The sequence below is a fragment of the Bufo gargarizans genome, chromosome 1, assembly GCF_014858855.1.
Source record: "Bufo gargarizans isolate SCDJY-AF-19 chromosome 1, ASM1485885v1, whole genome shotgun sequence".
Classification (NCBI taxonomy): domain Eukaryota; kingdom Metazoa; phylum Chordata; class Amphibia; order Anura; family Bufonidae; genus Bufo; species Bufo gargarizans.
The window spans coordinates 211,769,064-211,794,508 of NC_058080.1; the positions used below are offsets into that span (position 1 = coordinate 211,769,064).

Genomic DNA, 25,445 nt, shown 5'->3' on the forward strand with positions numbered 1-25,445 from the left:
ATAGAATTCCCTAAAGTTGTAAAAAGTAAAAAGAAGGACCACTATACTAATCTTAAAGCTGTTGGTGGCATATCGCTAGGAGCGGCAATCCTTCTGGAGGTGAAGAGCTGCATTTACATACCGTGATTCTCTCCACATTATGGGGATAAGCTATGGCTACTGCACAACAACCATTTAGTCACAAGAAACATATATGAAGCACGTATCAGCAGTAGCAGTCAATGCACTACTGAAATAAACACACTGATGTATTACAGGAACCAAATGATTATAACCACAGTTGGAGAAGATAGGAGTCTGGCTGTGGAATAGGCAGAAGATGGTAATGACATACAGGTTGAAGACAGATAAATGACAGAATTAACGATACACTGAACTGACCATGCTCTGAAATGCAACCCAGCAAAACAGTCATGAAAAATCAAACAATTCCACAAACTTTACTGCTGATTACATTGAAAGGCCAGAGGACCATAAGTCCAAGGATAAACTAACAGAGCACAATAGACAACAACAAGGTACCAAATCTGTAAATAACTGCACAGAGCATACATTATCCCCAGCCACCAGAAAGAAAAAAAGCATGGGCATATAAAGACTAAGCAATCAACAGCTTCACCCTAAATTAACCACACCAAGCCAGGCAATAACCTAACCCAAACTCTGATGCAAGGCAGTAACATAGCAACAGGTGAACATGAGGCAACACAAGTGTCCAGTGGGCCGTTCTACGTATACAGGAATAGCAATGAGTCAAAGAGGATTCCTAAACTCAAAATAAAAAGACACTTAAAGGGGTTATACAGTGGCTTAATTTGATGACCTAGCCTCATGATAAGTCATCATAGGGGTCTGAGTCCTGGCATCTCCACTGATCAGCTGTTTGTAGGGGTCACTGTGTACTTCTTCTTCAAAGTTTATTTCCACGTGGTAAATACAACTGTTCCATCCCATTCAAGTGAATAGTGCAGAACTTTCCCTTTGGATATCTCCTCGTCATAAAGTGTCTCGGGCTTCTTGTATGGACTTGACCATGTAGGTATGTGAATTGGCTTGAAGGCTCAAGTTGATATGTTTTTGGCTACATTCTGTCATGGATGATGATAGATCATAATAGAGGAGGACAAATGGATGCATCACTTGGAGAGAACTCAGGTTGTTGGTGTCACGGTGGGGAGTGTGGGAAACCCCCCACCGTACAATGTCTATATAGACCATGCCACTAGGCCTGGAAGACAGGATAAGGGAGCAGGTCACCTCCTATGCATCCCTAAATACAATCCCTGACCTCCTGACTATATGAGCCAACCCTGATGGTGGGAGGGCTCATACCTGGAACCTAGGACCCTAATTCGCTCTGATGATCCGTGATGGTATTGTAAGGAGAAAGAGACAACCGATTCCTCCAAGAAACGGAAGAACTGGAGTCTCCCACAGGACTAGCAACAATGAAGGAGCAGAATGGCAGGTAAGAGCCCAGCGCAAATGACATGCACTGGAACAACCACCACTTACCTGCCACAACGACTGGATGGAACAACTACAGCTTGCAGACTTGTGGTTCACCCCTCTGAGAAACCATGGAGACCACTTCCGCAGGCACAGACAAGCAGGGGAAATGTCAAACAACCATGCTGGACTACAAACACCAAATAGACCAGACATGAAACACCAAATGACATACAACAAACACCATGACCGGACACCTCAGAACAGACCCCCCATCTCCATCATCCTCCGATCAGACCCCCTATCAGCCTCAGCTCAAACCTCCATCAGACCTCAGATCAGACTCAGATCAAATCCTCATCAGACATCAGATCAGACATTTAAAAAAATTAACTTACCACTCTTTCTTCAGACAGCGCTGCTACTCTCCAGATCCAGGACTTACCGCTCCCTGCTCTTCTTCTGACCCACGCTGCACTGTGATCTGACGTTGGATAGCGTCAGGTCATAGTGCGCTTATGTGCACTACGTCCTGACACTGTACGCAGTCAGGATACAGTGCAGCACGGCCCCTGGAAGAAAACCAGGGAGGGTAAGTAGAGCCAGTGCAGCACTTCCCTCACTGCTCCTCATACCTCCTGCATGCTGATGACTGCTTCCATAATAGAAGCTGTCATTGGCATTCAACTATAAGATGCACTGCCATTTGCCATCACTTTTGGGGGGAAAAAGTGTGTTTTACCTTACAAAAAATACTGTAGTCTAAAATTGCCTTCGGCTGCTTAGGGCTAAACTTGTAATGTAAAATAGGTTATGTGAAACTGCTTTTTACAGTAACCTTATCAGTTTATAGCTTTCTTGAAAAAACAGAAAAATCCAGCATATGCACTACGGATAAAATCCAATCTCTTTATTATGATCCTTTAAAATTCCATTGGCTGATCAGAAAGCTTTACGGTCTACGTGTTTTGACAATCTGTCTTATTCATGACCATACTGTGTAGCCAAAACAAGCTTCCACAAAAAGAAAAAATGAATCGACAATCATACAATCGTACAGAATATAAATCAATATTCAAAGATGAGATTGTGTCTATTATTCTTGCCCTTTGGAATCCTGGTATGCAATAAGAAGATCCGAAAAGACTCCCTATTATAAAGCAGTCTGTTTAGATCTTCTCCTCGTAATGTTTTTTAACCCTTTCAATACCAGTGACTTCAAAATCTGCTGTGTTACCTCCATGTACAGTACAGACCAAAAGTGAGCTTCAAGAGGTAGTCACCTGAAATGGTTTTCACTTCACAGGTGTGCCCTGTCAGGTTTAATAAGTGGGATTTCTTGCCTTATAAATGGGGTGGGACCATCAGTTGCGTTGTGGAGAAGTCAGGTGGATACACAGCTGATAGTCCTACTGAATAGACTGTTAGAATTTGTATTATGGCAATAAAAAAGCAGATAAGCAAAGAAAAACGAGTAGCCATCATTACTTTAAGAAATGAAGGTCAGTCAGTCCGAAAAATTGGGAAAACTTTGAAAGTGTCCCCCAAGTGCAGTCACAAAAACCATCAAGCGCTACAAAGAAACTGGCTCACATGCGGACCACCCCAGGAAAGGAAGACCAAGAGTCACCTCTGCTGCGGAGGATAAGTTCATCAGAGTCACCAGCCTCAGAAATCGCAGGTTAACAGCAGCTCAGATTAGAGACCAGGTCAATGCCACACAGAGTTCTAGCAGCAGACACATCTCTAGAACAACTGTTAAGAGGAGACTGTGTGAATCAGGCCTTCATGGTAGAATATCTGCTAGGAAACCACTGCTAAGGACAGGCAACAAGCAGAAGAGACTTGTTTGGGCTAAAGAACACAAGGAATGGACATTAGACCAGTGGAAATCTGTGCTTTGGTCTGATGAGTCCAAATTTAAGATCTTTGGTTCCAACCTCCATGTCTTTGTGCGACACAGAAAAGGTGAACGGATGGACTCTACATGCCTGGTTCCCACCGTGAAGCATGGAGGAGGAGGTGTGAGGGTGCTTTGCTGGTGACACTGTTGGGGATTTATTCAAAATTGAAGCCATACTGAACCAGCATGGCTACCACAGCATCTTGCAGCGGCATGCTATTCCATCCAGTTTGCGTTTAGTTGGACCATCATTTATTTTTGAACAGGACAATGACCCCAAACACACCTCCAGGCTGTGTAAGGGCTATTTGACCATGAAGGAGAGTGATGGGGTGCTGCGCCAAATGACCTGGCCTCCACAGTCACCGGACCTGAACCCAATCGAGATGGTTTGGGGTGAGCTGGACCACAGAGTGAAGGCAAAAGGGCCAACAAGTGCTAAGCATCTCTGGGAACTCCTTCAAGACTGTTGGAAGACCATTTCAGGTGACTACCTCTTGAAGCTCATCAAGAGAATGCCAAGAGTGTGCAAAGCAGTAATCAAAGCAAAAGGTGGCTACTTTGAAGAACCTAGAATATGACATATTTTCAGTTGTTATACACTTTTTTGTTATGTATATAATTCCACATGTGTTAATTCATAGTTTTGATGCCTTCAGTGTTAATCTACAATTTTCATAGTCATGAAAATAAAGAAAACTCTTTGAATGAGAAGGTGTGTCCAAACTTTTGGTCTGTACTGTATGTCTCTAAAATGTTCGAGACAACATGGAAATGTTCACTACTTTAGTTTGAGATGCCTGAAAGATGTTTCCTTACTCTAGTTTTCAAACAGTTTGAAGTGCAACCCACATATTGAATGTTACAGCTGCTGTAGGTGACTAAATAAATCACATTACTTGTGTTACAGTTTATATATGATTTAATTTAAAATTCTTCTCCTGTAGCACTAGATTTTAAACTCTTGCTTATTTTAATAAATTGACAGGTTTTACATACATTATGTCCGCATCTGTAGCAGCCAGTAACGTTCAACCAGGTATTATTTGTAGACCATGATTTCTCCAAAAATAAACTCTGAGACAGTACTATCGATATAGTTGGAGCTCTTTTGCTCACAACTTGAATTCCTGATTCCAATATCTGTTGTAAATTATCATCCTCATTCAGAATCGGTAAATACCTAGTAATGATGTTCTGTACCTGTAACAGTGGCTGCTGTGCGCCACTGTTCCCCTGCTTACCGCTGTGGTCCCGGGCGCTGTGTTCGGCGGTGATTTCATCCCTGGCCACAGCATGCTTGTTTCCTGCAGCACTTCCTTAAATGGAGTTGGTGACCTCCATATGGCCATATACAGTGCTTACATAGCTCTGTAGCAAACCTATACAGGATTGTAACGGTACCTTTGTTCTTTTCTTTAGACTTGCACCAGCAGGAAAAACGAAGTTAAATTCATATGCAAATGAGCACTCGCAAGTGCCCAGGGGAGGAGTTCAGTGTGTAGGTGCCCAGGCTGCTCTGCCTTCTTTTCACATTACTCCTCCCCAGCCTCTTCCTGGGCACCTCCAGACTTGGAGGGCGGGCAAAGGCAGAAACTGGGGAGGAGTAAAATGAAAAGAAGGCAGAGCAGCCTGGGCACTTACATACTGAACGCCGCCCCTGGGCACTTGCGAGTGTTCATTTGCATATGAATTAAACTTTGTTTTTCCTGCTTGTGCAAGTCCAAAGACAAAGGTACTGCTACAATCCTGTATAGGTGGGCTACAGAGCCATGTAAGCACTGTATATGGCCATATGGAGGTGACAGACTCCCTTTAAGGGCAGGCGCACGTCACTTCATGTGTTTTATGGGTTGGATCATGTGACCTTGCCAACCAATGCTAGCCCTCCTGCACATATATAAGTGGCTCAGCCCCCTTCCCAGATGCCTCAGTGTCAAGGTCCTTGTGTCCTGCTAAGGGTCCTAATATCTGCTTATGTTCCTAATTCGTATTTTTGTTTCTGTGAACTCTGCTACCTGTTTGATCCCTGCCTGCCTTGACTCTCCTGTTGCCCAACCGGATTACCTGAACTGTACCTGTGCCGCCTGCCCTGACCTATTGCCTGTCTGACTTCGCCTCTGCCTCATCCTTCAGTCCTGCACTGTTGCTCCTGGTAACCACTCAGCCTGCAGACGTCTGTACCTCTGGTACATTTCTCAGGTACCTCCTGGTCCGCCTGGACCAGCTGCCTCATGTTCCTATCCTCCTCAAGAGGTAGCGACCTGGTGTTCCCCTTGGGAAAGTCTATCCCCACCATCAGGGGTACTGTGAAGATCGATGGGTTCACTTAGACAACGCCCTTAGAGGAGGTAGGACACGTGGCACAGTGGGTTCACACCCGCTGGTTCGTGACAGTACCTTATTAAACTGTCTGCTATAAGTGGTTGTCACTCTCACCTCTTTCTCTTGTGATTCTATTTTATTGTTTCCTGGGAGATAAGATTTCTTCTATCCAAAAGATTCACCTTTTCTACAGTCTGTTTTAGCAAGTTCTCACTATATCTCCTTGCTTTGAGTCTTCTATATAATACTGCACTTTCCTTTTTATAAGTGGAGTCCTCTGTGCAATTACGGCAGATTCTTATAGTCTCACCGTAGGGGATACCATTGACATGTTTGGGGTGACAGGAGGATGCCAGTAGTAAAATATTCCTACTTGTGTCTTTTTTGTAGTTGCTACTGACTACCTCATTCCCTTTATTGGAAAGTTTGACATCCAAGAAAGGAATGTCACTCACTGCTATTGTATAAGTGAATTGAAGGTTCATTGCATTTTTAATCATGTATTTCACGCAGTTCAAGAAGTCCTCTTCTGTGGAGTTCCACACCAGGATGATATCATCCATGAATCTTCCATGCCATACGATCGAGGACAAAAAAACATTGTCCTCGATCATAAGGTATTGTTCCTCCCAATGGGACATATAAATATTTGCATACAAAGTAGAGAATTTTGCACCCATTGATGCTCCCCTAGTCTGCAAATAATAGGTCCCATTAAATAAGAAATAATTATGTCCTAGCAGGAACTCCACAGACAAATAAAGGAATTCCTTCAAAGAAGCACTATATCCACTATACAAATCTAAATGTCTCTTGAGGCTTGCCAAACCCAAATGGTGCGGAATTGAGGAGTAAAGAGCAGTGACTTCAGAAGTCGCCCATCTGTACCCCTCTTCCGACACTAAGTTATCAGTCAATTCCAATACATGTTTTGCATCTTGTAGGTAGCTTGGGATACTCTGTACTCTACCCATGCTCCCAGGCGTTCTCCTAAGCTGCCTATACCAGACACAATGGGTCGTAAACGGAGGAGGCAAAGTCTTTTTATGTACCTTAGGGAGTGAGTGAAAAAATGGGATTACTGGTTTAGTCACAAACAAATAGTCTCTAAGTTTTATATCCAAAATACCTAGTGAAACACCTTCATCAAGATGTTTGGATAATGCTGAGACAAATTCTGTAGTGGGATCTATCCTCAACTTTCTATATGTGGATGTATCTTCTAGCAACTCCTCATTGCATTTCAAATACAAACCTGCATCCATCACTACTATACTCCCACCGTTATCAGATTTTTTAATAACCAAATCACAGTTGTACCGTAAATTATCGAGTGCTTTCCCCTCTTGTCTAGTGAGATTATCTCTCCGTACCCCATTTCTGTTTAATTTTTTCACTTTCTGGTCTAATGCCACAAGGTCCATCTCAACTAGCTCCTGAAATTTATCTAAAGCGGGCACCCTAGAACTCACGGGGTAAAACTCTGGGTTAGGGACCCTAAAGCCCTTCCCCTAGTCTTCTACAATAGGCTCAGATTCACATTGTAAAGTGGATAAGGTGCAGCACTGGATTTTTCGTTTTTTTCAAGAAAGTGTTTCCCTGATCCAGGGTTCCTTGCATGCCTGTAGAGTGGAGCAGGTGAGCTGGAAATATTTAGCTATATGACAGTTTATAGCTTATAAGAGTTTTTTTTTAGCAGACGTAAAGTTTTCATCCTACATGCAGGGTTCTTCCTGTCAGTAATTTAGTTGAAGAGAATTGATATCAAGTGGCATGCAAGAAGTTTTTTTGTAGCACAGTGAAAATAAAGATATAGAAGTGTTATACTGCAAAAATGTATTTGCTTACAAGTAAGGAAGATTGAAACAGGGTAGCAGAAATATAGCAGATATATGTGAACATGACATGTGAATAGTAGTAATATAAGTCTTTATTTTGGGGGAGGTGTCCTTTTTATGCACGGTAGCCCTTTAATAGCTAGAGTTCATGTAGGCCCGAGAGACACACCTAAGAGACCTGGAGGATAAGTGTAGGCTGCAACTTGCAGCAGGAAAGCATGTGAAACGCCAGTGGTTGGGCCCAATGCTGACAGCCAGAGGAGGACAAGTGGATCCAGGTCGCTGGGGAGCAGAGGTCCCAGCTAGGTGACTGATGTGGTGCTTGTGCCTTCTAGGAGGTGCGAGGAAGCTGCGGGCATTGGCCGTCAGCATAACACGGGGGAATGACTTTATAAGTCTCTTACATTATTCTGGAGGAAGTTTGGCCCACTGTTCTTTCGTGTTGTTTAAGTTCATTGAGGTTGGTGGGCATTTATTTATACACAGATCTTTTAAGGTCTCCACACAACCGTTGTCCTGTTGCATCACACAGTTTCCTCCAAGTTTTAGCTGTTGAATAGATGGCCTCACATTTGACTCGGGAGTACTTTGGTATACAGAGAAGTTCATGGTTGACTCAATTACTGCAAGGTGTCCAGGTCCTGTGAGTGCAAAACAAGCCCAAATCATCACCCCTTCACCTTCGGTGTTGGTGCTGATATACAGTTTTTTTTGTGTTTTTTTTTTTACCAAACTTAGTGCGGTGAATTAAGGCCATTGTTTCAGAAATCTTTGTTCAAATGCAACTTTGCAAACTTAAGCCATGCTTCCATGTTCTTTTGAGAAAGAAGTGGCTTTCTCATGGCAACCCCTCCAAACAAGCTATACTTGTCCAGTCTTCTTCTTACTGTACTGTCATGAACTTGAACGTTTAACATGTTAACTTGTGACCTGTAGTCTGACTCTTAGATGTAGCTCTACAGAGTTTGGGGAATTTTTTCTGAGCATTGCAAGGCTTGACCCTGGGGTGACTTTGCTGGCATGTCCACTTTGGGAGGATTGTCAATATGTTTTCCACTTGTGAATAATCTTTCTCACTGTAGAATGAAGGACTTCAAATTTCTGGAATAGGTCTTATAACCCTTCCCAGATTGATGGGAGGCAACATTGATGATGTCTTTCCTCATTTGCATTATGTTAACAAATACCTGAATGCTCCATGCCAGAAAACTGCTTTTATAGAAGTGGTAACACAGTGCTCCAGACAAAAAAAAATACCTAGTAGCCATTGGCTCCTGAACTGAAAAATTTAGGAGCCAAATTACATTTTTAGTCGCCAAATCGAGACCGAATCAAAATTTTGGTATTGTGACAACTTTTCGGACGCAGCGCTATGTAATATGTTTATTTATTTATTGTTAATATATTTTATATGTAAAATTGGGAAAGGGGGGATTTAAACGTAATATTTTAGGGTACTTTCACACTAGCGTTTTTCATTTCCTGCATAGAGTTCCGTCACAGGGGCTCTATATCGGAAAAAAACTGATCAGGCATATCCCCATGCATTCTGAATGGAGAGTAATCCGTTCAGGATGCATCAGGATGTCTTCAGTTCAGTCATTTTGACTGATCAGGCAAAAGATAAAACCTCAGCATGCTACGGTTTTATCTCCGCTGAAAGAAACTAAAGATTTGCCTGAATGCCGGATTCTGCATTTTTCCCCATAGGATTGTATTAATGCCAGATCCGGCATTCAAAATACCGTAAAAAAGATACAAGGCGGATTCGACGGGCAGTTCCAACTTACTATTAGCCCCTTTAGGGTCTGGAACCCTTATCCTATTCACCCTTAAGCCCCTTTCACATGAGCGAGATTTCTGCGCGGGTGCAATGCGTGAGGTGAACGCATTGCACCCTCACTGAATCCGGACCCATTCACTTCTATAGGGCTTTGCACATGAGCGGTAATTTTCACGCATCACTTGTGCATTGCGTGAAAATTGCTGCATACTCTATGTTGTGCGTTTTTCACGCAACGCAGGCCCCATGGAAGTTAAAGGGGCTGCGTGAAAATCGCAAGCATCCGCAATGAAGTGCGGATGCGGTGCCATTTTCACGCGTGGTTGCTAGGATGAAAGTCTATTCACTGTGTTATTTTCCCTTATAACATGGTTATAGGGGAAAATAATAGCATTCCTTAATACAGAATGCTTAGTAGAAGGTCAATTGAGGGTTAAAAAAAATAAATAAAAATGAACTCACCTCCTCCAATTGATCGCGTAGCTGCCGGTCTCTTGTTCTTTCTTCAGGACCTGTCAAAGGACCTGTGGTGACATCACTGAGCTCATCACATGGTACATCACATGGTCCATCACCATGGTAATGGACCATGTGATGAGCTCAGTGACACCACCACAGGTCCTTTGACAGGTTCTGAAGAAAGAACAGGAGACCGGCAGCTACGCGATCAATTGGAGGAGGTGAGTTAATATTTTATTTTATTTTTTTAACCCTCATTGGCACTGCGCCACCAATGTTTATTACACTGGGGTGTTGGGGGGGGCGCACTGCGCCACCAATGTTTATTATACTGGGGTGTTGGGGGGGGCGCACTGCCCCACCAATGTTTATTATACTGGGGTGTTGGGGGGGCGCACTGCGCCACCAATGTTTATTATACTGGGGTGTTGGGGGGGCGCACTGCGCCATCAATGTTTATTATACTGGGGTGTTAGGGGTGCACTGCGCCACCAATGTTTATTATACTGGCGTGTTGGGGGGGCGCACTGCGCCACCAATGTTTATTATACTGAGGTGTTGGGTGGGGGGGCGCACTGCGCCACCAATGTTTATTATACTGGGGTGTTGGGGGGGAGGGCGCACTTCACCTCCAATGTTTATTATAATGTGGTGTGGGGGGGCACTGCGCCACCAATGAAGATAACTGACCTGTTAATACAAATACAGGAGGCGGGTGCTGGAATCAAATAGCCAGCACCCTATGACAGGGAGCTGCGATCTGCTGCAGTTAACCCCTCAGGTACCGCACCCGCCTCCGGTATTTGTATTAACAGGTCAGTTCTCTTCATTGGTGGCGCAGTGGCCACAACCCCTCCCCTCCTCCTCCTGTCTCTCTTCTTACTGGCAGCAGCACAGGGGGAGGGAGAGACTCCTTCTCCTCTGCGCTGCTGAGAAGAACATCGGCGGCGGGGCAGAGAACTATCATGTCCGGTGCCCCGCCGCTGTATTCAACTGCAGAGCTGCGGCGGCGGGTCTAGTCACAAATGGCGACAAGACTAAAAAGTCATTGGTGACCATTTTGGTCGCCATCTGGAGCCCTGTAACACTTGCTGATGATCAATTAAAGGGGTTATCCCATCATAATGATCACTGTTAAATCTATTAATGATTTGACAGTGATCATTTTTGAAAATATATTTGATTAACCAATTCCCGCCGTTTAGGAGAAAATTCATCCCCACTTACCTCATTGTTGTCATTCGGTCTCCCCTGGTTACGGCCACCGCTCTTCTCCGGAATCCTGGTGGCCGCGCTTGTTCAGAAGACTCCTTCTTTTCTCCCGGCCGCTGAACGTGCACGCCGCTGCGCATGCGCGATGGTGACTTCTTCCTGGCCAGAATAGTACAAAGCCGCGAACGCGCACGCCGGCTCTGTACTATACTGGCCAGGGATAAGTCACCATGGCGCATGCGCGGCGGCGTGTGCATTCAGCCCAGTGCGAGGCCCGGCCGGGAGAAAACTTCAATCAAGATGAAACCCGCCCCCAGCCAGAATCCAGGAAGTGAACGGCGCGCTGGCAGCAGGTAAGTATGAAAATGCAATGTGGGATAACCCCTTTAAGAAAAACCATTTGGTTAGCTGCACCTGGCTGATATTTACCTTCTTAAATCACGTGAAAGCAGGAAGGATGTACTTACTTTTCCACGTGCATCTGCATTTTTGCTTAGTTTTTGATGAGTAATGACACATTGTAATTTTTCATGTGTTGTTCATCTGAGGTTGTATTTACCTAATCTTAAGACCTTCTATTAACCAGATGTATTTTCTTATTATGTCCTGATGCACAAAACCATAGCATTCAAAGAGTATGTACTTTGTTTTTCTCCTGGCTTTATATGGAATTGATGATCATATATTTTATTAACATATTCTAGCTAAAGTTGCTTATTTTAACAAAGGGCTAATTCCCACTGTCCGTCAAGACTCGGGGCGCGGGGGGGGGGGGGGGGGGGGGGCGAAAAGTCTCCTATTATTATAAAGTGCTGATAAAATTATTTGGTGAGTGTACCTACTTCATTCCTTCCAAGTGCTGTATGGACTCTCCACATGGGTCCCATTATTACCTGACAGAACTGTGCCGACTGAGCTGTTTTTGTCTGTTAACAATTAATATGAAAACCATGCTGATTTGTGGTAAAACCATGTTTTTTCTACATCACAGGTGCACCCAGGTGTGAACTGACCCTAAAGGAGTTTTACAGAAACAGAATCATCTAGAACTGTGCTGCTTTGAGAAACAAAACACTGTAAATATTTAACAGTGTAATTATATAGTTTGTAAACACATAGTAACAGCAAAATGTTCATGCTGTAAGCATTTGACAGGACAAGCACTACCACCCAAGGCGGTATTGATCTTTATACCATGTAACATAGGCTGTCGATGATGACTGCAGTGAAATGTGTGAGGGTACTTTCACACTAGCATTTTTCTTTTCCGGCATAGAGTTCCGTCCTAGGGGCTCAATACCGGAAAAGAACTGATCAGTTTTTTCCTAATGCATTCTGAATGGAGAGCAATCTGTTCAGGATGCATCAGGATGTCTTCAGTTCAGCGTTTTTTACTTTTCAGGACGGAGATAATACCGCAGCATGCTGCGGTTTTATCTCCGGCAAAAAAAACTGAACACTTGCCTGAATACCGGATCCGGCATTTTTTTTCTATAGGAATGTATTAGTGTCGGATCTGGCATTCAAATTGCCGCATTGACAGATCCGGTATTCCGGTCTGCGCATGCGCAGACCTTTAAAAATGTGAAAAAAAATGAATACCGGATTAGTTTTGCCAGATGACACTGGAAAAACGGATCCGGTATTGCAATGCATTTTTCTGACTGATCAGGCATTTTTCAGACTGATCAGGATCCTGATCAGTCAGAAAAAATGACATGCGTTTGCATAAAGTTTGTCTGGCAACGGAACTGCCTGCCGGAATCAAACAACTCAAGTGTTAAAGTACCCTAAGGGTACTTTCACACTTGCGGCAGGATGGATCCGACAGGCTGCGCTGTTCACCATGTCGGATCCGTCCTGCGGCTATTTCGCCGTGCCGCCGGAACGCCGCTCTGTTCCCATTGACTATAATAGGGACGGGGACGGAGTTACGGCGGTGCACGGAGAAAGCCCGCCGGACTAAAATTACTGCATGTCAGGCTTTTTAGTCCGGCGGCTCCGCCGTGCTGCACCGGAGCTCCGCCCCCGTCCCCATTATAGTCAATGGGGACGGAGTGGCGGTCCGCGGGCACGGCGAAATAGCCGCAGGACGGATCCGACATGGTGAACAGCCTGTCGGATCCGTCCTGCCACAAGTGTGAAAGTAGCCTAACACAAAAGTATTAACAGGAGAAAAATCAGGCAGCTTCAATCACATGTATTCTATTGGGTTACAATCTTAGTGGGAACAAAATTACATTTATGAAATTCAGAAAAATTCATAATTTACATTCTGGTAGTTAAGATTGCATTACAAACATGTAGATACGTTTCAGCACCTGGCACAGAAATCTCTTCCCCATAGACACTCAGTCGTCATTTCACAGTTGGCTTTCTCCAATCTATCAGTCTGAAAACCATGGAATAAGGCCTCATGCACATGCAAAAAAAACAGAAGCCGTCCGTGTGCCTTCTGCAATTTGCATAACATAATGGGCGGCCCATTGTAGACATGCCTATTCTTGTCCGCAAAACGGACAAGAATAGGACATGCTCTATTTTTTTTGCGGGGCCTTGGAACGGAGCAACGGATGTGGACAGCACACGGAGGGCTGTCCGCATCTTTTGCTGCCCCATTGAAGTGAATGGGTCCGCACCCGAGCCTCAAAAACTGCGGCTCGGTTGTGGACCCGAAAAACGGTTGTGTGCATAAGGCCTAATTCAGTGGTTGTGATTTTCAGTCCTTCCTCTGTCATAATGTATACTGTAACCACAATTTCTGTATAAATGTCTAATAATTAATGCAGAAAGCATGAATATAGTTGCTTTGGCCACCAAATTGTCCGGTTTCTGGACGATATAAAAAATATTCCCATGATAACGATATTAAGATTTTTATCGCGATAACGATATATATCGCGATAAATGCCCATATAGAAGAAAAAAACACTTGGGGCCACAAGGACACATTATACTGTATGGGGGCAGCCACAAGGAGATGTTACACTGTATGGGGCAGCCACACGGAGACGTTATACTGTATGGGGGCAGCCACAAGGAGATGTTACACTGTATGGGGCAGCCACAAGGAGGCGTTATACTGTAAGGGGGGCAGCCAGGCAGCCACAAGAGACATTATACTGTATGGGGACAGCCAGGCAGCCACAAGGAGACGTTAATTGTTATACTTTTATATGTTATTTTTCACCATTTCGGGTATCTGTTACTAGTCAAACTGGCCACACCTGAGGGGTTAATTGCGCGGATCACAGCGTCCTCTCAGAGGTCGGGTGCCGGGAATGCGAGTCACAGAATTCCTTCCCCCACGCCGGCTGAACTGCTAAGAGCGCCGCCGCAAGCGGCCAGCAGGTATCGGGGACATTTGCACGAGTACAAGTACTCTGCAAATGTCCAGTATCGGTTCATACTGGGGCGGGCGGACGCAGATTTAGAAGCGGTCAGGGCACATGTCGCTTCTATGATGTCACGAAATACTGCGGTATTTAGGAAACAGCGATATCGTCGCTGGTTTTTTAATACCGCAGTATATCGTGATACTGGTATATCGCCCAACCCTAGTTTCTACTAAATTTCTGTGGGCAGGATTTAATTTCCAGGAACAGATTCCGCATAAAACGTATGTCATCAGTTTTTTGCGGAACCATTGACTTTGTATTGTACCAGGATCCGATTTTTGCGGAAAAGAATAGGACAAGTTTTATATTTAATCGGACATGCGGAACGGAACAACGGAAACGGACAGCACACATTGTGTTGTCCGATTTTTTCCAGGACCCATTGAAAATGAATGGGTCCAGAACTGGTCCTGATCTGTTCCGCAAAAAGCGGAACAGATCAGGAAAGAAACAACGGACGTGTGAATGGACCCTAACAGTGGATACCAGAGGTGGGACCTTTTAGACATTTATGGCACAACAAGACATACCTTAAATGTCAAGATGGGACACCCCTTTAATCTAATAATTGGAATATCCATGCAGAACAAACGTTTAATTAAGTTCCTGTTTAGGTTTTGCTCATGTCACACTCTTTATTTTCATATATACCCTGGGAAATACTTCCTATTCAGCCATAGGCACTCATTGTCCCAATGTATTCCAGAAAGAGTATGCTTTACTGAAAACTAAATGTCATCAATGCAAGAGGAGAATCAAACTCAGCTATCCACATGGGCTACTGCTAAAGCCCAGTCTACCCTTGCAGCACATAGGGGGCAACAGTGTGACAAAAAAAAGGTAACTTCTACTTATTTAGGATGGAAGTGTTAGTGCTGCTTTGTGACTCTGCAGCCTGCTTTCAAGTGTCTCATGCCAACACCGGGATACCTCAGCATACTTTTATGCATTGGCCTCAGTAATTAAAAAACATGAGGGATTAAAGCACAGCTAAGGGCACGCTCACATTTATTATTTCCGTTGTTTTGCTCTGTCGTACCGGATTTAGCACACAACTGACATGAACGGAGCAGAACAGATCCAATTGACTATAATGAGGTCCTTAGTTTCCGTTGAGGATAAACCTTTTTTTAGTGGGACTGTTCTCTTGGCTATTTTTTATGAACTCTGTGACTGAGGCCCCAAACAGAGCCTTCAACACAGATGTGAACATGCCCTTAGCTATGACAGAAGCGGTTAACAACATGCTAATTGGCTGTTTCCAGCAACAAGCAGCTGGATTGTGAATGCAGCTGTGGTATAAGTAGGATCACTTTCACACAGCAGTATTTTTTATTTTCCTAGTTACGTATAGTTACATATTACAGTTGAAAAAAGACACGTCCATTAAGTTCAACCAAGGGATGGGTGGGGATGTGAATTAAGGGAGTTGGAAAACAGAATTCTACGCATCTTCATAAGCATTAATGTTATTTAGTCTTGGGAGTCAACTAAGTATATTTTTAAACCATCAGTTCCTGCTGTGACCATGTTCTGAGGTAGACTATTCCACAGATTCAAAGCTCTTATGGTGAAGAAACCTATACGCCTCTGGAGACTGAACTTTTTCTTCTGCAAATGTAGGCAGCACCCCCTTGTCTTTTATAGGCATTTGACATGGAACAGCTTTTTACCATATTTGGTGTACAGGCCATTTATATAGTTTTACAAGTTAATCATGTCCCTTACCCTTAGACCCTTCTTAATAAAGCCCCTACACTGATGGAGGATCTGCCAAAGTTATGAAGAGGCGCAGGCCTCTCCATAACTTCGGCACATCCAGCGCCAGTTCTAAATATAAGACACCTTCCTTTCTGTCTTACATTTACTCACTTCTTAAAAACAAGTTACCGTATTTTTCACCCTTTAAGACGCATCGGCCCATAAGACGCACCTAGGTTTTAGAGGAGGACAATAAGAAAAACATATTTTTCATTAGACCTCAGATCAGACCTCAGCTAACAGCCCCAATCAGACCCTCAATGTTAATAAGACCCCAATCAGATCAGACTCACAATCAGACCTCAGCTCAGACCCCAATGCGAATGACCCCCAATCAGACCTCATATCTGCCCCCACAGCCTCATATCAGCCCTCTGTAGCCCCTATTGCCTCGTATGAGCCCTCTGTAGCCCCATAGCCTCTCATTCTGGCCCCCAACAACCCCAATTGCCTCATATGAGCCCTCTGTAGCCTCTATTGCCTCTCATATTGCCCCTATTTCCTCATATGAGCCCTCTGTAGCCCCCATGGCCTCATATGAGCCCTCTGTAGCCCTTCATTGTCTCTCATATTGCCCCCATGGCCTCATATGAGCCCTCTGTAGCCCAACATTGCCTCTTATATTGCCCCCCTGGCCTCATATGAGCCCTCTGTAGCCCCCCATTGTCTCATATTGCCCCCAATGCCTCATGGAAGCCCTCTGTAGCCCCCTATTGTCTATCATTTTAGCCCCTAGCTCCTCATGTTTAATAAAATAAATAAACCACTTACCTCTACTGCTCCTCACCGCCCGCGATCTGCTTCCTCCTGCTGTCGGCTGTGCTGTGAACTGGTGGGCACAGCGTGAGTTCACAGAGCGCCCTCACGCTGTGCACAGCCACTGCACAGCCGACAGCTGAGGACTAGGAAGCGGTGAGTACAGAGCCTTCACCGCTTCCTGGTCCTCTGGTACTAATGAGCGCTTCCATAATGGAAGCGCTCATTAGTATTTGCCCCATAAGACGCAGGGGGGAAAAATGCATCTTATGGGGTGAAAAATATGGTAGGTTAGTCTGATGACTTTTGTTCTTGATAAACCCGTGCCAACTATCACTTATGATATTCTTTACGGTCACATACTCATGTATCTAATGTAGAACACAGTCGGCACTCCGTACTCTCGGTAGCGTGGTGCACGTGTCCCAGGTCAGCTTCCCATATGTCATGTAAAGTAAGACCGGCACTCACTAGATGCAAAATCTTGACTTTATTGGTTACATAAAAAACTGCTGTGATGCGTTTCGGCTCGTGAGATGAGCCTTTCTCAAACAGACGTTTAAGAAAGGCTCATTTCACGAGCAGAAACGCGTCACAGCAGTTTTTTATGGGACCAATAAAGTCAAGATTTTGCATCGAGTGAGTGCCGGTCTTACTTTACATACTCCTGTATGTAGTCCCTTAAAGGGAGTCTTTCACCTAATCTGAGCGTTTTAGACTGCTCAGATCAGGTTATAGACTCTTTGACCCTCATTACAATCATACCTTTTTCTTCTGTGTCACTCGTCCAGATAATGAAAATAACACTTTTTAAACTTATGCAAATGGTCTTCTGAAGGTGCCCAGGGGCAGCGTTACTGGGCGATGTGCCCAGAAAAACACACCTCCAGCCGGCGGACGTCACGAGCGGCACCAGAGGACGGCAGGCTGGGAACTGGCCCGCACCTGCGCACTGCTCTGCCCATTATGGGCAGAGGAACAGCTTTTTTATATTGTGCACCCGCCGGCCAACTAAAGACAGCCGGCCGGCGCATGCGCAATATGAAAGGATGTTCCTCTGCCCATAATGGGCAGAGCAGTGCGCAGGTGCGGGCCAGTTCCCAGCCCGCCGTCCTCTGGTGCCGCTCGCGACGTCCGCCGGCTGGAGGTGTGTTTTTCTGGGCACATTCAGAAGATCATTTGCATAAGTTTAAAATGTGTTATTTTCATTATCTGGACGAGGGACACAGAAGAGAAAGGTACGATTGTAATGAGGGTCAAAGAGTCTATAACCTGATCTGAGCGGTCTAAAACGCTCAGATTAGGTGGAAGACTCCCTTTAAGAGTCCTTCAGACATTTTTCGCACAACAGATGTTAAAGTATAACTGTCATTTTTTTTTTTTTTTGGAGTATTGGATTGTGGTGATTAATATCTCCTTGGTGGCCCTATTTCAACTTTTCACTGTGTACTCAATTACCCCTTAATTCCACAGTTTTGTTCCCTGTACTGCCTATTTTTACCTGTGCTTAAAATCAGGTTGCTAGGCAGGGTCCATCTATGTGTTGAAGGACGGAAGACGCAGAAGCACGCAGCGTGCAAGTTCAGATTACTGACAGCCAGGGACTGAAAGTAAATGATTAAAGCCAGGTCCTCCCCAGCAGCTGATAACAGTGCCTGGGCTGTGTGCACTTCTCCCTGTCCCTGCGCTTGGCAGACGCTCCCTCACTCAGCAGACTGGGACAATGCAGAGGGGAAGCAGCACAGACCAGGGAAGGGAGATCTGCCGTCTGCTTAGTGTATAAATGAAAGCAACATGTGGTAGGAGGACCCCTTTGTGCTGCAGGAGATTAACCCTTTAGGGGGAGGGCTCTGGTTACTGACACTTTTGGGGGGCTATTGTTACTGGCTAGTGAGGGCAGGCGGGATTAGCCTCAGGGGGAGGGCAGTTTTCTGGGGAAATGCTAGGTCTTTTTTATTGATCACATTGTAGTTTTTACAGTCATGGAGTAACGGTAGAATGTTGAGTGTCAATGTGCTGTAAGTATACAGGTATATATAAGTGTGGATGACATCCTGTCAATGGAGAATATTCAACTGGTACAGATCATACATCTTGAGACAGGAGATCTTCTGGTCACCATGGATGTATGCAGTTTGTATACATCCATTGAACATACTAAGGGACTAACTGCGGTTGAATGTATCCTGGAATCATCTCAATATACGGCACAGGAACGAGAATTTTTTCTACAATTACTTGAATTGGTTTTACGAGAAAATTATTTTTTATTCCAGGATACCTTCTTCCAGCAGAAGCGGGGTACCGCGATGGGCTCGCATGCCGCACCGCCATATGCAAATAGCTACATGATTTGGTTTCAAGAAAATTTTGTATACACAAATTCATTATATATACAGCATTGCATATTTTGGCGTCGTTTTATAGACTATATTTTTTGCATATGGCGGGGCGGCATCGAGTCCCTTCATAATTTTGCTCAGGAATTGAACAACATATGGCCAGAGTTATCCTTTACGATTCAAAGTGATCTGTTACAGATTAATTTTCTTGACACACTGGTGATTAAAGGTTAGGACAATCAGATACATACTGATTTGTATATAAAGAAAACTGACAAGAACAGTTTGTTACATTTTTCTAGCAACCATTCACCTTTTGTCAAGAAATCTTTGCCATATTCACAATTTCAGTGGGTAAAGAGGATCGTATCAGATGAACCAGTCAGACAGATTAGATTAAGTGAGATGGCTGATAAATTTTCTTCAAGAGGCTACCCTAGACCTCTTTTAGATTGTGAATTACAGAAATGCACTAGCCCAAATATTCAAAAGTCCAGCAGGGCCGGTAAACGCCTACCTTTCATTGTGAAATATCATCCTTTCATAAATAAATTCCGTCATGTGATTAATAAGCATTGGGGGATTATGCGCACAGCCTATCCCGACATTGTTGAATTTGGTGATGTCCCTATGATCTGCTATAAGAGAACGAAAAACATTTGTGACACGATTGTAAAGGCAGACATAGTAGGCACCGCAATGCCACGCCAACTTTTTTTAACCGCTCCAAAAAAGGGAACTTTTCCCGGTCTACATTGTGTTCACTGCTCAGCGGTTATTAGAGGTGAAACTTTTTCTCATCCACATACTGGGAAAAAATTTCCCATAAAAGTTTTTTTTACTTGCGACAGCAATTTTGGTGTTTACTTGTTAAAGTGCCCATGTGGCCTTATATACATTGGGGAAACGTCTATCAGAATGAAGGACAGATTTAGCAATCACAAGTCTACCATACCTAAGAAAAATTTACTATTGCCGGTTCCCCTTCATTTTGACAGATGTTCCCACAATGTATCTCAGTTGAGATTTCAGATTATTGAGCAGGTGTTGCCAGCACGTAGAGGTGGCAATAGAGTGCTCATGCTTAAAAAACGTGAGAGTTTTTGTATACATACTTTGCAGACTCTGGAGCCTAGAGGTCTCAATCGAGAATATGATTTGAATGCATTTTTGTGAAAAATACTAATTTAAATTATTTTTTTTTCTCTTTTGAAATATACATATATATTTATATACATATATATTTAAAAAATCTTTTTATATATATTTGTTTCCTTTATAGTCACAGAAAAAATAATAGAAGAAAAAAAAAAGACTACAGCCAGCTTCTACTCATATATGTAATCTCATTTAATATGAATTTCTATGTATGCTATTTTTGTTTCTTTCAGCGGTCCCATACTGTCGGCTTGCTCGGTTTTCTTTTTTCCTTTTCGTTCAATGGATCTCCATATCTGATTTTGTCACTAATATATAATGCTAAAAAAGGGGTTGCTGTTACATTTATAAAGTGTCTAGCTATGTGGTAATTCTTTGCAACCATGTTATGATAATGTAATCAATCTTATATCTGATCCTGGTGCAGCAATGACAAGAATTCCTGCACACAATGATTTGTTGATGATGGTAGTAATGGTAATATGACCTCACCACGTTTTTTGACGTCAAGTGCGGCGCACTATTTAAATTTCTAGTTTACACACATGTATTATGCTTGACAAAGGCTCACACCGGAGCCAAAACACGTGTCGCCTATTTGTTCTCTGCTTTGATCCTTTGATGCCAGAATAAAGCAGTATCTTCAACTACACTCGAGTGCCGGTCTTGTACTGTAGATCAATTTTTTTTTTAAACTTACAAACTGCTGAATTAACAAGTTAATCTCTTAAGTCACGTTAAAATTTAAAAAACCGTCCGAAAAATGAAAATGTAACTTTTTTTTATTTTGGTTTGTTTTGGCTCAGTTTCTAGACTTGACTTTCGAATACTGATGCAAAATAATGACCAAAATATGAAAGATCAGCACAATATACACTATCCTAAAGAATTATTAGGAACACCATACTAATACGGTGTTGGACCCCCTTTTGCCTTAGAACTGCCTTAATTCTACGTGGCATTTATTCAACAAGGTGCTGATAGCATTCTTTAGAAATTTTGGCCCATATTGATAGGATAGCATCTTGCAGTTGATGGAGATTTGAGGGATGCACATCCAGGGCACGAAGCTCCTGTTCCACCACATCCCAAAGATGCTCTATTGGGTTGAGATCTGGTGACTGTGGGGGCTATTTTAGTACAGTCAACTCATTGTCATGTTCAAGAAACCAATTTGAAATAATTCGATCTTTGTGACATGGTGCATTATCCTTCTGGAAATATCCATCAGAGGATGGGTACATGGTGGTCATGAAGGGATGGACATGGTCAGAAACAATGCTCAGGTAGCCTGTGGCATTTAAACGATGGCCAATTGGCACTAAGGGGCCTAAACTGTGCCCAGAAAACATCCCCCACACCATTACAGCACCACCACCAGCCTGCACAGTGGTAACAAGGCATGATGGATACATGTTCTCATTCTGTTTACGCCAAATTCGGACTCTACCATTTGAATGTCTCAACAGAAATCGAGACTCATCAGACTAGGCAACATTTTTCCAGTCTTCAACAGTCCAATTTTGGTGAGCTTGTGCAAATTGTAGCCTCTTTTTCCTATTTGTAGTGGAGATGAGTGGTACCCGGTGGGGTCTTCTGCTGTTGTAGCCCATCCGCCTCAAGGTTGTGCGTGTTGTGGCTTCACAAATGCTTTGCTGCATACCCCGGTTGTAACGAGTGGTTATTTCAGTCAACGTTGCTCTTCTATCAGCTTGAATCAGTCGGCCCATTCTCCTCTGACCTCGAGCATCAACAAGGCATTTTCGCCCACAGGACTGCCACATACTGGATGTTTTTCCCTTTTCACACCATTCTTTGTAAACCTTAGAAATGGTTGTGCGTGAAATCCCAGTAACTGAGCAGATTGTGAAATACTCAGACCGGCCCGTCTGGCACCAACAACCATGCCACGCTCAAAATTGCTTAAATCACCTTTCTTTCCCATTCTGACATTCAGTTTGGAGTTCAGGAGATTGTCTTGACCAGGACCACAACCCTACATGCATTGAAGCAACTGCCATGTGATTGGTTGACTAGATAATCGCATTAATGAGAAATAGAACAGGTGTTCCTAATAATTCTTTAGGTGAGTGTATATATATATCCCTGAAAACATTCTGAATGGAAAAGGATCTGCTCAGAATCCATCAGTATGCCTCCGCTCTGTCTCGATTCCGCTTTGAAGGCATACACCAAAACGCTGCTTGCAGCATTTTGGTGTCCATCTGACGAAACTGAGCCAAACGGATCCGTTCTGACACACAATGTAAGTCAATGGGGACAGATTTGTTTTCTATGACACAATAGAAAACGGATCCGTCCTCTATTGACTTTCAATGGTGTTCAAGACGGATCCGTCTTGGCTATGTTAAAGATAATACAAACGGATCCGTTCTGAACGGATGCAGACAGTTGTATTATCTGAACGGATCCGTCTGTGCAGATCCATGACGGATCCGCCCCAAACATGAGTATGAAAGTAGCCTTAGACCTCATGCACACAGCCCTTCTTTTGGTCTGTATCGCTCGGATGCATACCCATTCACTTCAGTGGGGCCGCAAAAGATGCGGACAGCACTCCGTGTGCTGTCCGCATCCGTTGCTCAGTTCCGTGGTCCGCAATAAAAATATAACCTGTCCTATTCTTGTCTGCGTTTTTGCGGACAAGAATAGGCAGTTATATTAATGGCTGTCCGTGCCGTTCCGCAAATTGCGGAACGCACACGGACGCCATCCGTGTTTTGCAGATCCGCAATTTGCGGATGGCAAAACACACAACGGTCATTTGCATGAGGCCTTATTTAGACATCCGTGTCTATGACAATATCTGTGATAAGATGATCAGTGTCTCATCCTTGACAATACCTGTGAAGAGTCTGTGTTTGCTCCGTACGTTCAGTTTTTTTGCGCTACACGTGTCCTTTGTTTCCATCTCCACTGCTAGGCTGAAAAGGGAATTCGCAGAGCATCTTTCCAGTGGTAACTGAAAACTATTGACAGAACACAGATGCCATCTGTTTTCTCCCAGTGGTTTTCACTGACCCATAGACATCCGTGGATATGTTTGGTCCACAACATGGCAGTACTGCATGTTTCTCCACACGGTTAGTAGAAAGACAAAGATTTGTTAATAAGCACATTAACCCTCTCCTGACCTCTGCCACACATGTACGTCGGATGTCCTATCTTTAAACATGGCATCCACTCAGAAGCTCATCGGGCGCCACAGTCACCGGGTTTCTGCTGTTTTAAATAGCAGAGTCCTCCTAGAGTCTGAATGGCTCCCCTGTGCTGAGAACGAGGAAGCCATTTATTCCTTGTGGTAGTCTTGTGTCTTCTAAAGGCTCTGAGGCTGCCACAGTAATAGTCCTATGGAGCCTTGTTTGTAGCAGGGCTCCATAGGAACACAATTAAACTCCCATAGGCTGCAGTGGTAATTCTTTTCTTTCTATGGGATAAGATCACATGTTGAAGTCATGTTCAAGTCAGCTTTGAAGCCTGATCTGTATCAGAGAGTTATTTGAATTTTGTTTAGTAAAGTTTTAATCATATATAATCATAGACTGACTTTTACAAACATCAGGGATCAGCAAACTCCAGAACTCCAGCGGTTCTGAAACGACAACTCTCAGAATCCTTTCACTTTTATGGGAGTTACAAGAACAGCCAAGTTACTGTGCATTCTGGGAATTGTAGTTTCACAGCAGCTGGAGCATAGCATAGTATAAAAACCGGATTCCAAAAAAGTTGGGACACTATACAAATCGTGAATAAAAACTGAATGCAATGATGTGGAGGTGCCAACTTCTAATATTTTATTCAGAATAGAACATAAATCACGGAACAAAAGTTTAAACTGAGAAAATGTACCATTTTAAGGGGAAAATATGTTGAATCAGAATTTCATGGTGTCAACAAATCCCCAAAAAGTTGGGACAAGGCCATTTTCACCACTGTGTGGCATCTCCCCTTCTTCTTACAACACTCCACAGACGTCTGGGGACCGAGGAGACCAGTTTCTCAAGTTTAGAAATAGGAATGCTCTCCCATTCTTGTCTAATACAGGTCTCTAACTGTTCAATCGTCTTGGGCCTTCTTTGTTGCACCTTCCTCTTTATGATGCGCCAAATGTTCTCTATAGGTGAAAGATCTGGACTGCAGACTGGCCATTTCAGTACCCGGATCCTTCTCCTACGCAGCCATGATGTTGTGATTGATGCAGAATGTGGTCTGGCATTATCTTGTTGAAAAATGCAGGGTCTTCCCTGGAAGAGATGACGTCTGGATGGGAGCATATGTTGTTCTAGAACCTGAATATATTTTTCTGCATTGATGGTGCCTTTCCAGACATGCAAGCTGCCCATGCCACACTCACTCATGCAACCCCATACCATCAGAGATGCAGGCTTCTGAACTGAGCGTTGATAACAACTTGGGTTGTCCTTGTCCTCTTTGGTCCGGATGACATGGCGTCCCAGATTTCCAAAAAGAACTTTGAATCGTGACTCGTCTGACCACAGAACAGTCTTCCATTTTGCCACACTCCATTTTAAATGATCCCTGGCCCAGTGAAAACGCCTGAGCTTGTGGATCTTGCTTAGAAATGGCTTCTTCTTTGCACTGTAGAGTTTCAGCTGGCAACGGCGGATGGCTCGGTGGATTGTGTTCACTGACAATGGTTTCTGGAAGTATTCCTGAGCCTATTCTGTGATTTCCTTTACAGTAGCATTCCTGTTTGTGGTGCAGTGTCGTCTAAGGGCCCGGAGATCACGGGCATCCAGTATGGTTTTACGGCCTTGACCCTTACGCACAGAGATTGTTCCAGATTCTCTGAATCTTCGGATGATGTTATGCACAGTTGATGATGATAGATGCAAAGTCTTTTTTTCGCTGGGTAACACCTTTCTGATATTGCTCCACTATCTTTCTGCGCAACATTGTGGGAATTGGTGATCCTCTACCCGTCTTGGCTTCTGAGAAGCTCTTTTTATACCCAATCATGTTGCCAATTGACCTAATTAGTGTTAATTGGTCTTCCAGTTCTTCGTTATGCTCAAATTT

General features: G+C 43.8%; 1 protein-coding gene across 7 annotated transcripts in view; it reads left to right on the forward strand.

The window, feature by feature from the left end:
- Positions 1-25,445, forward strand: part of PDE5A (phosphodiesterase 5A) — a 350,069-nt gene that overhangs the window by 20,861 nt on the left and 303,763 nt on the right. For 2 of the 7 annotated variants that reach the window (XM_044301149.1, XM_044301158.1), the window contains exon 2: positions 11,961-12,045. The exons of the other annotated variants lie outside the window; for them this stretch is intronic. The gene's annotated coding sequence lies outside the window, so the exon portion shown is untranslated. The remainder of the gene's footprint in view (positions 1-11,960; positions 12,046-25,445) is intronic. 7 annotated transcript variants of the gene reach the window in all.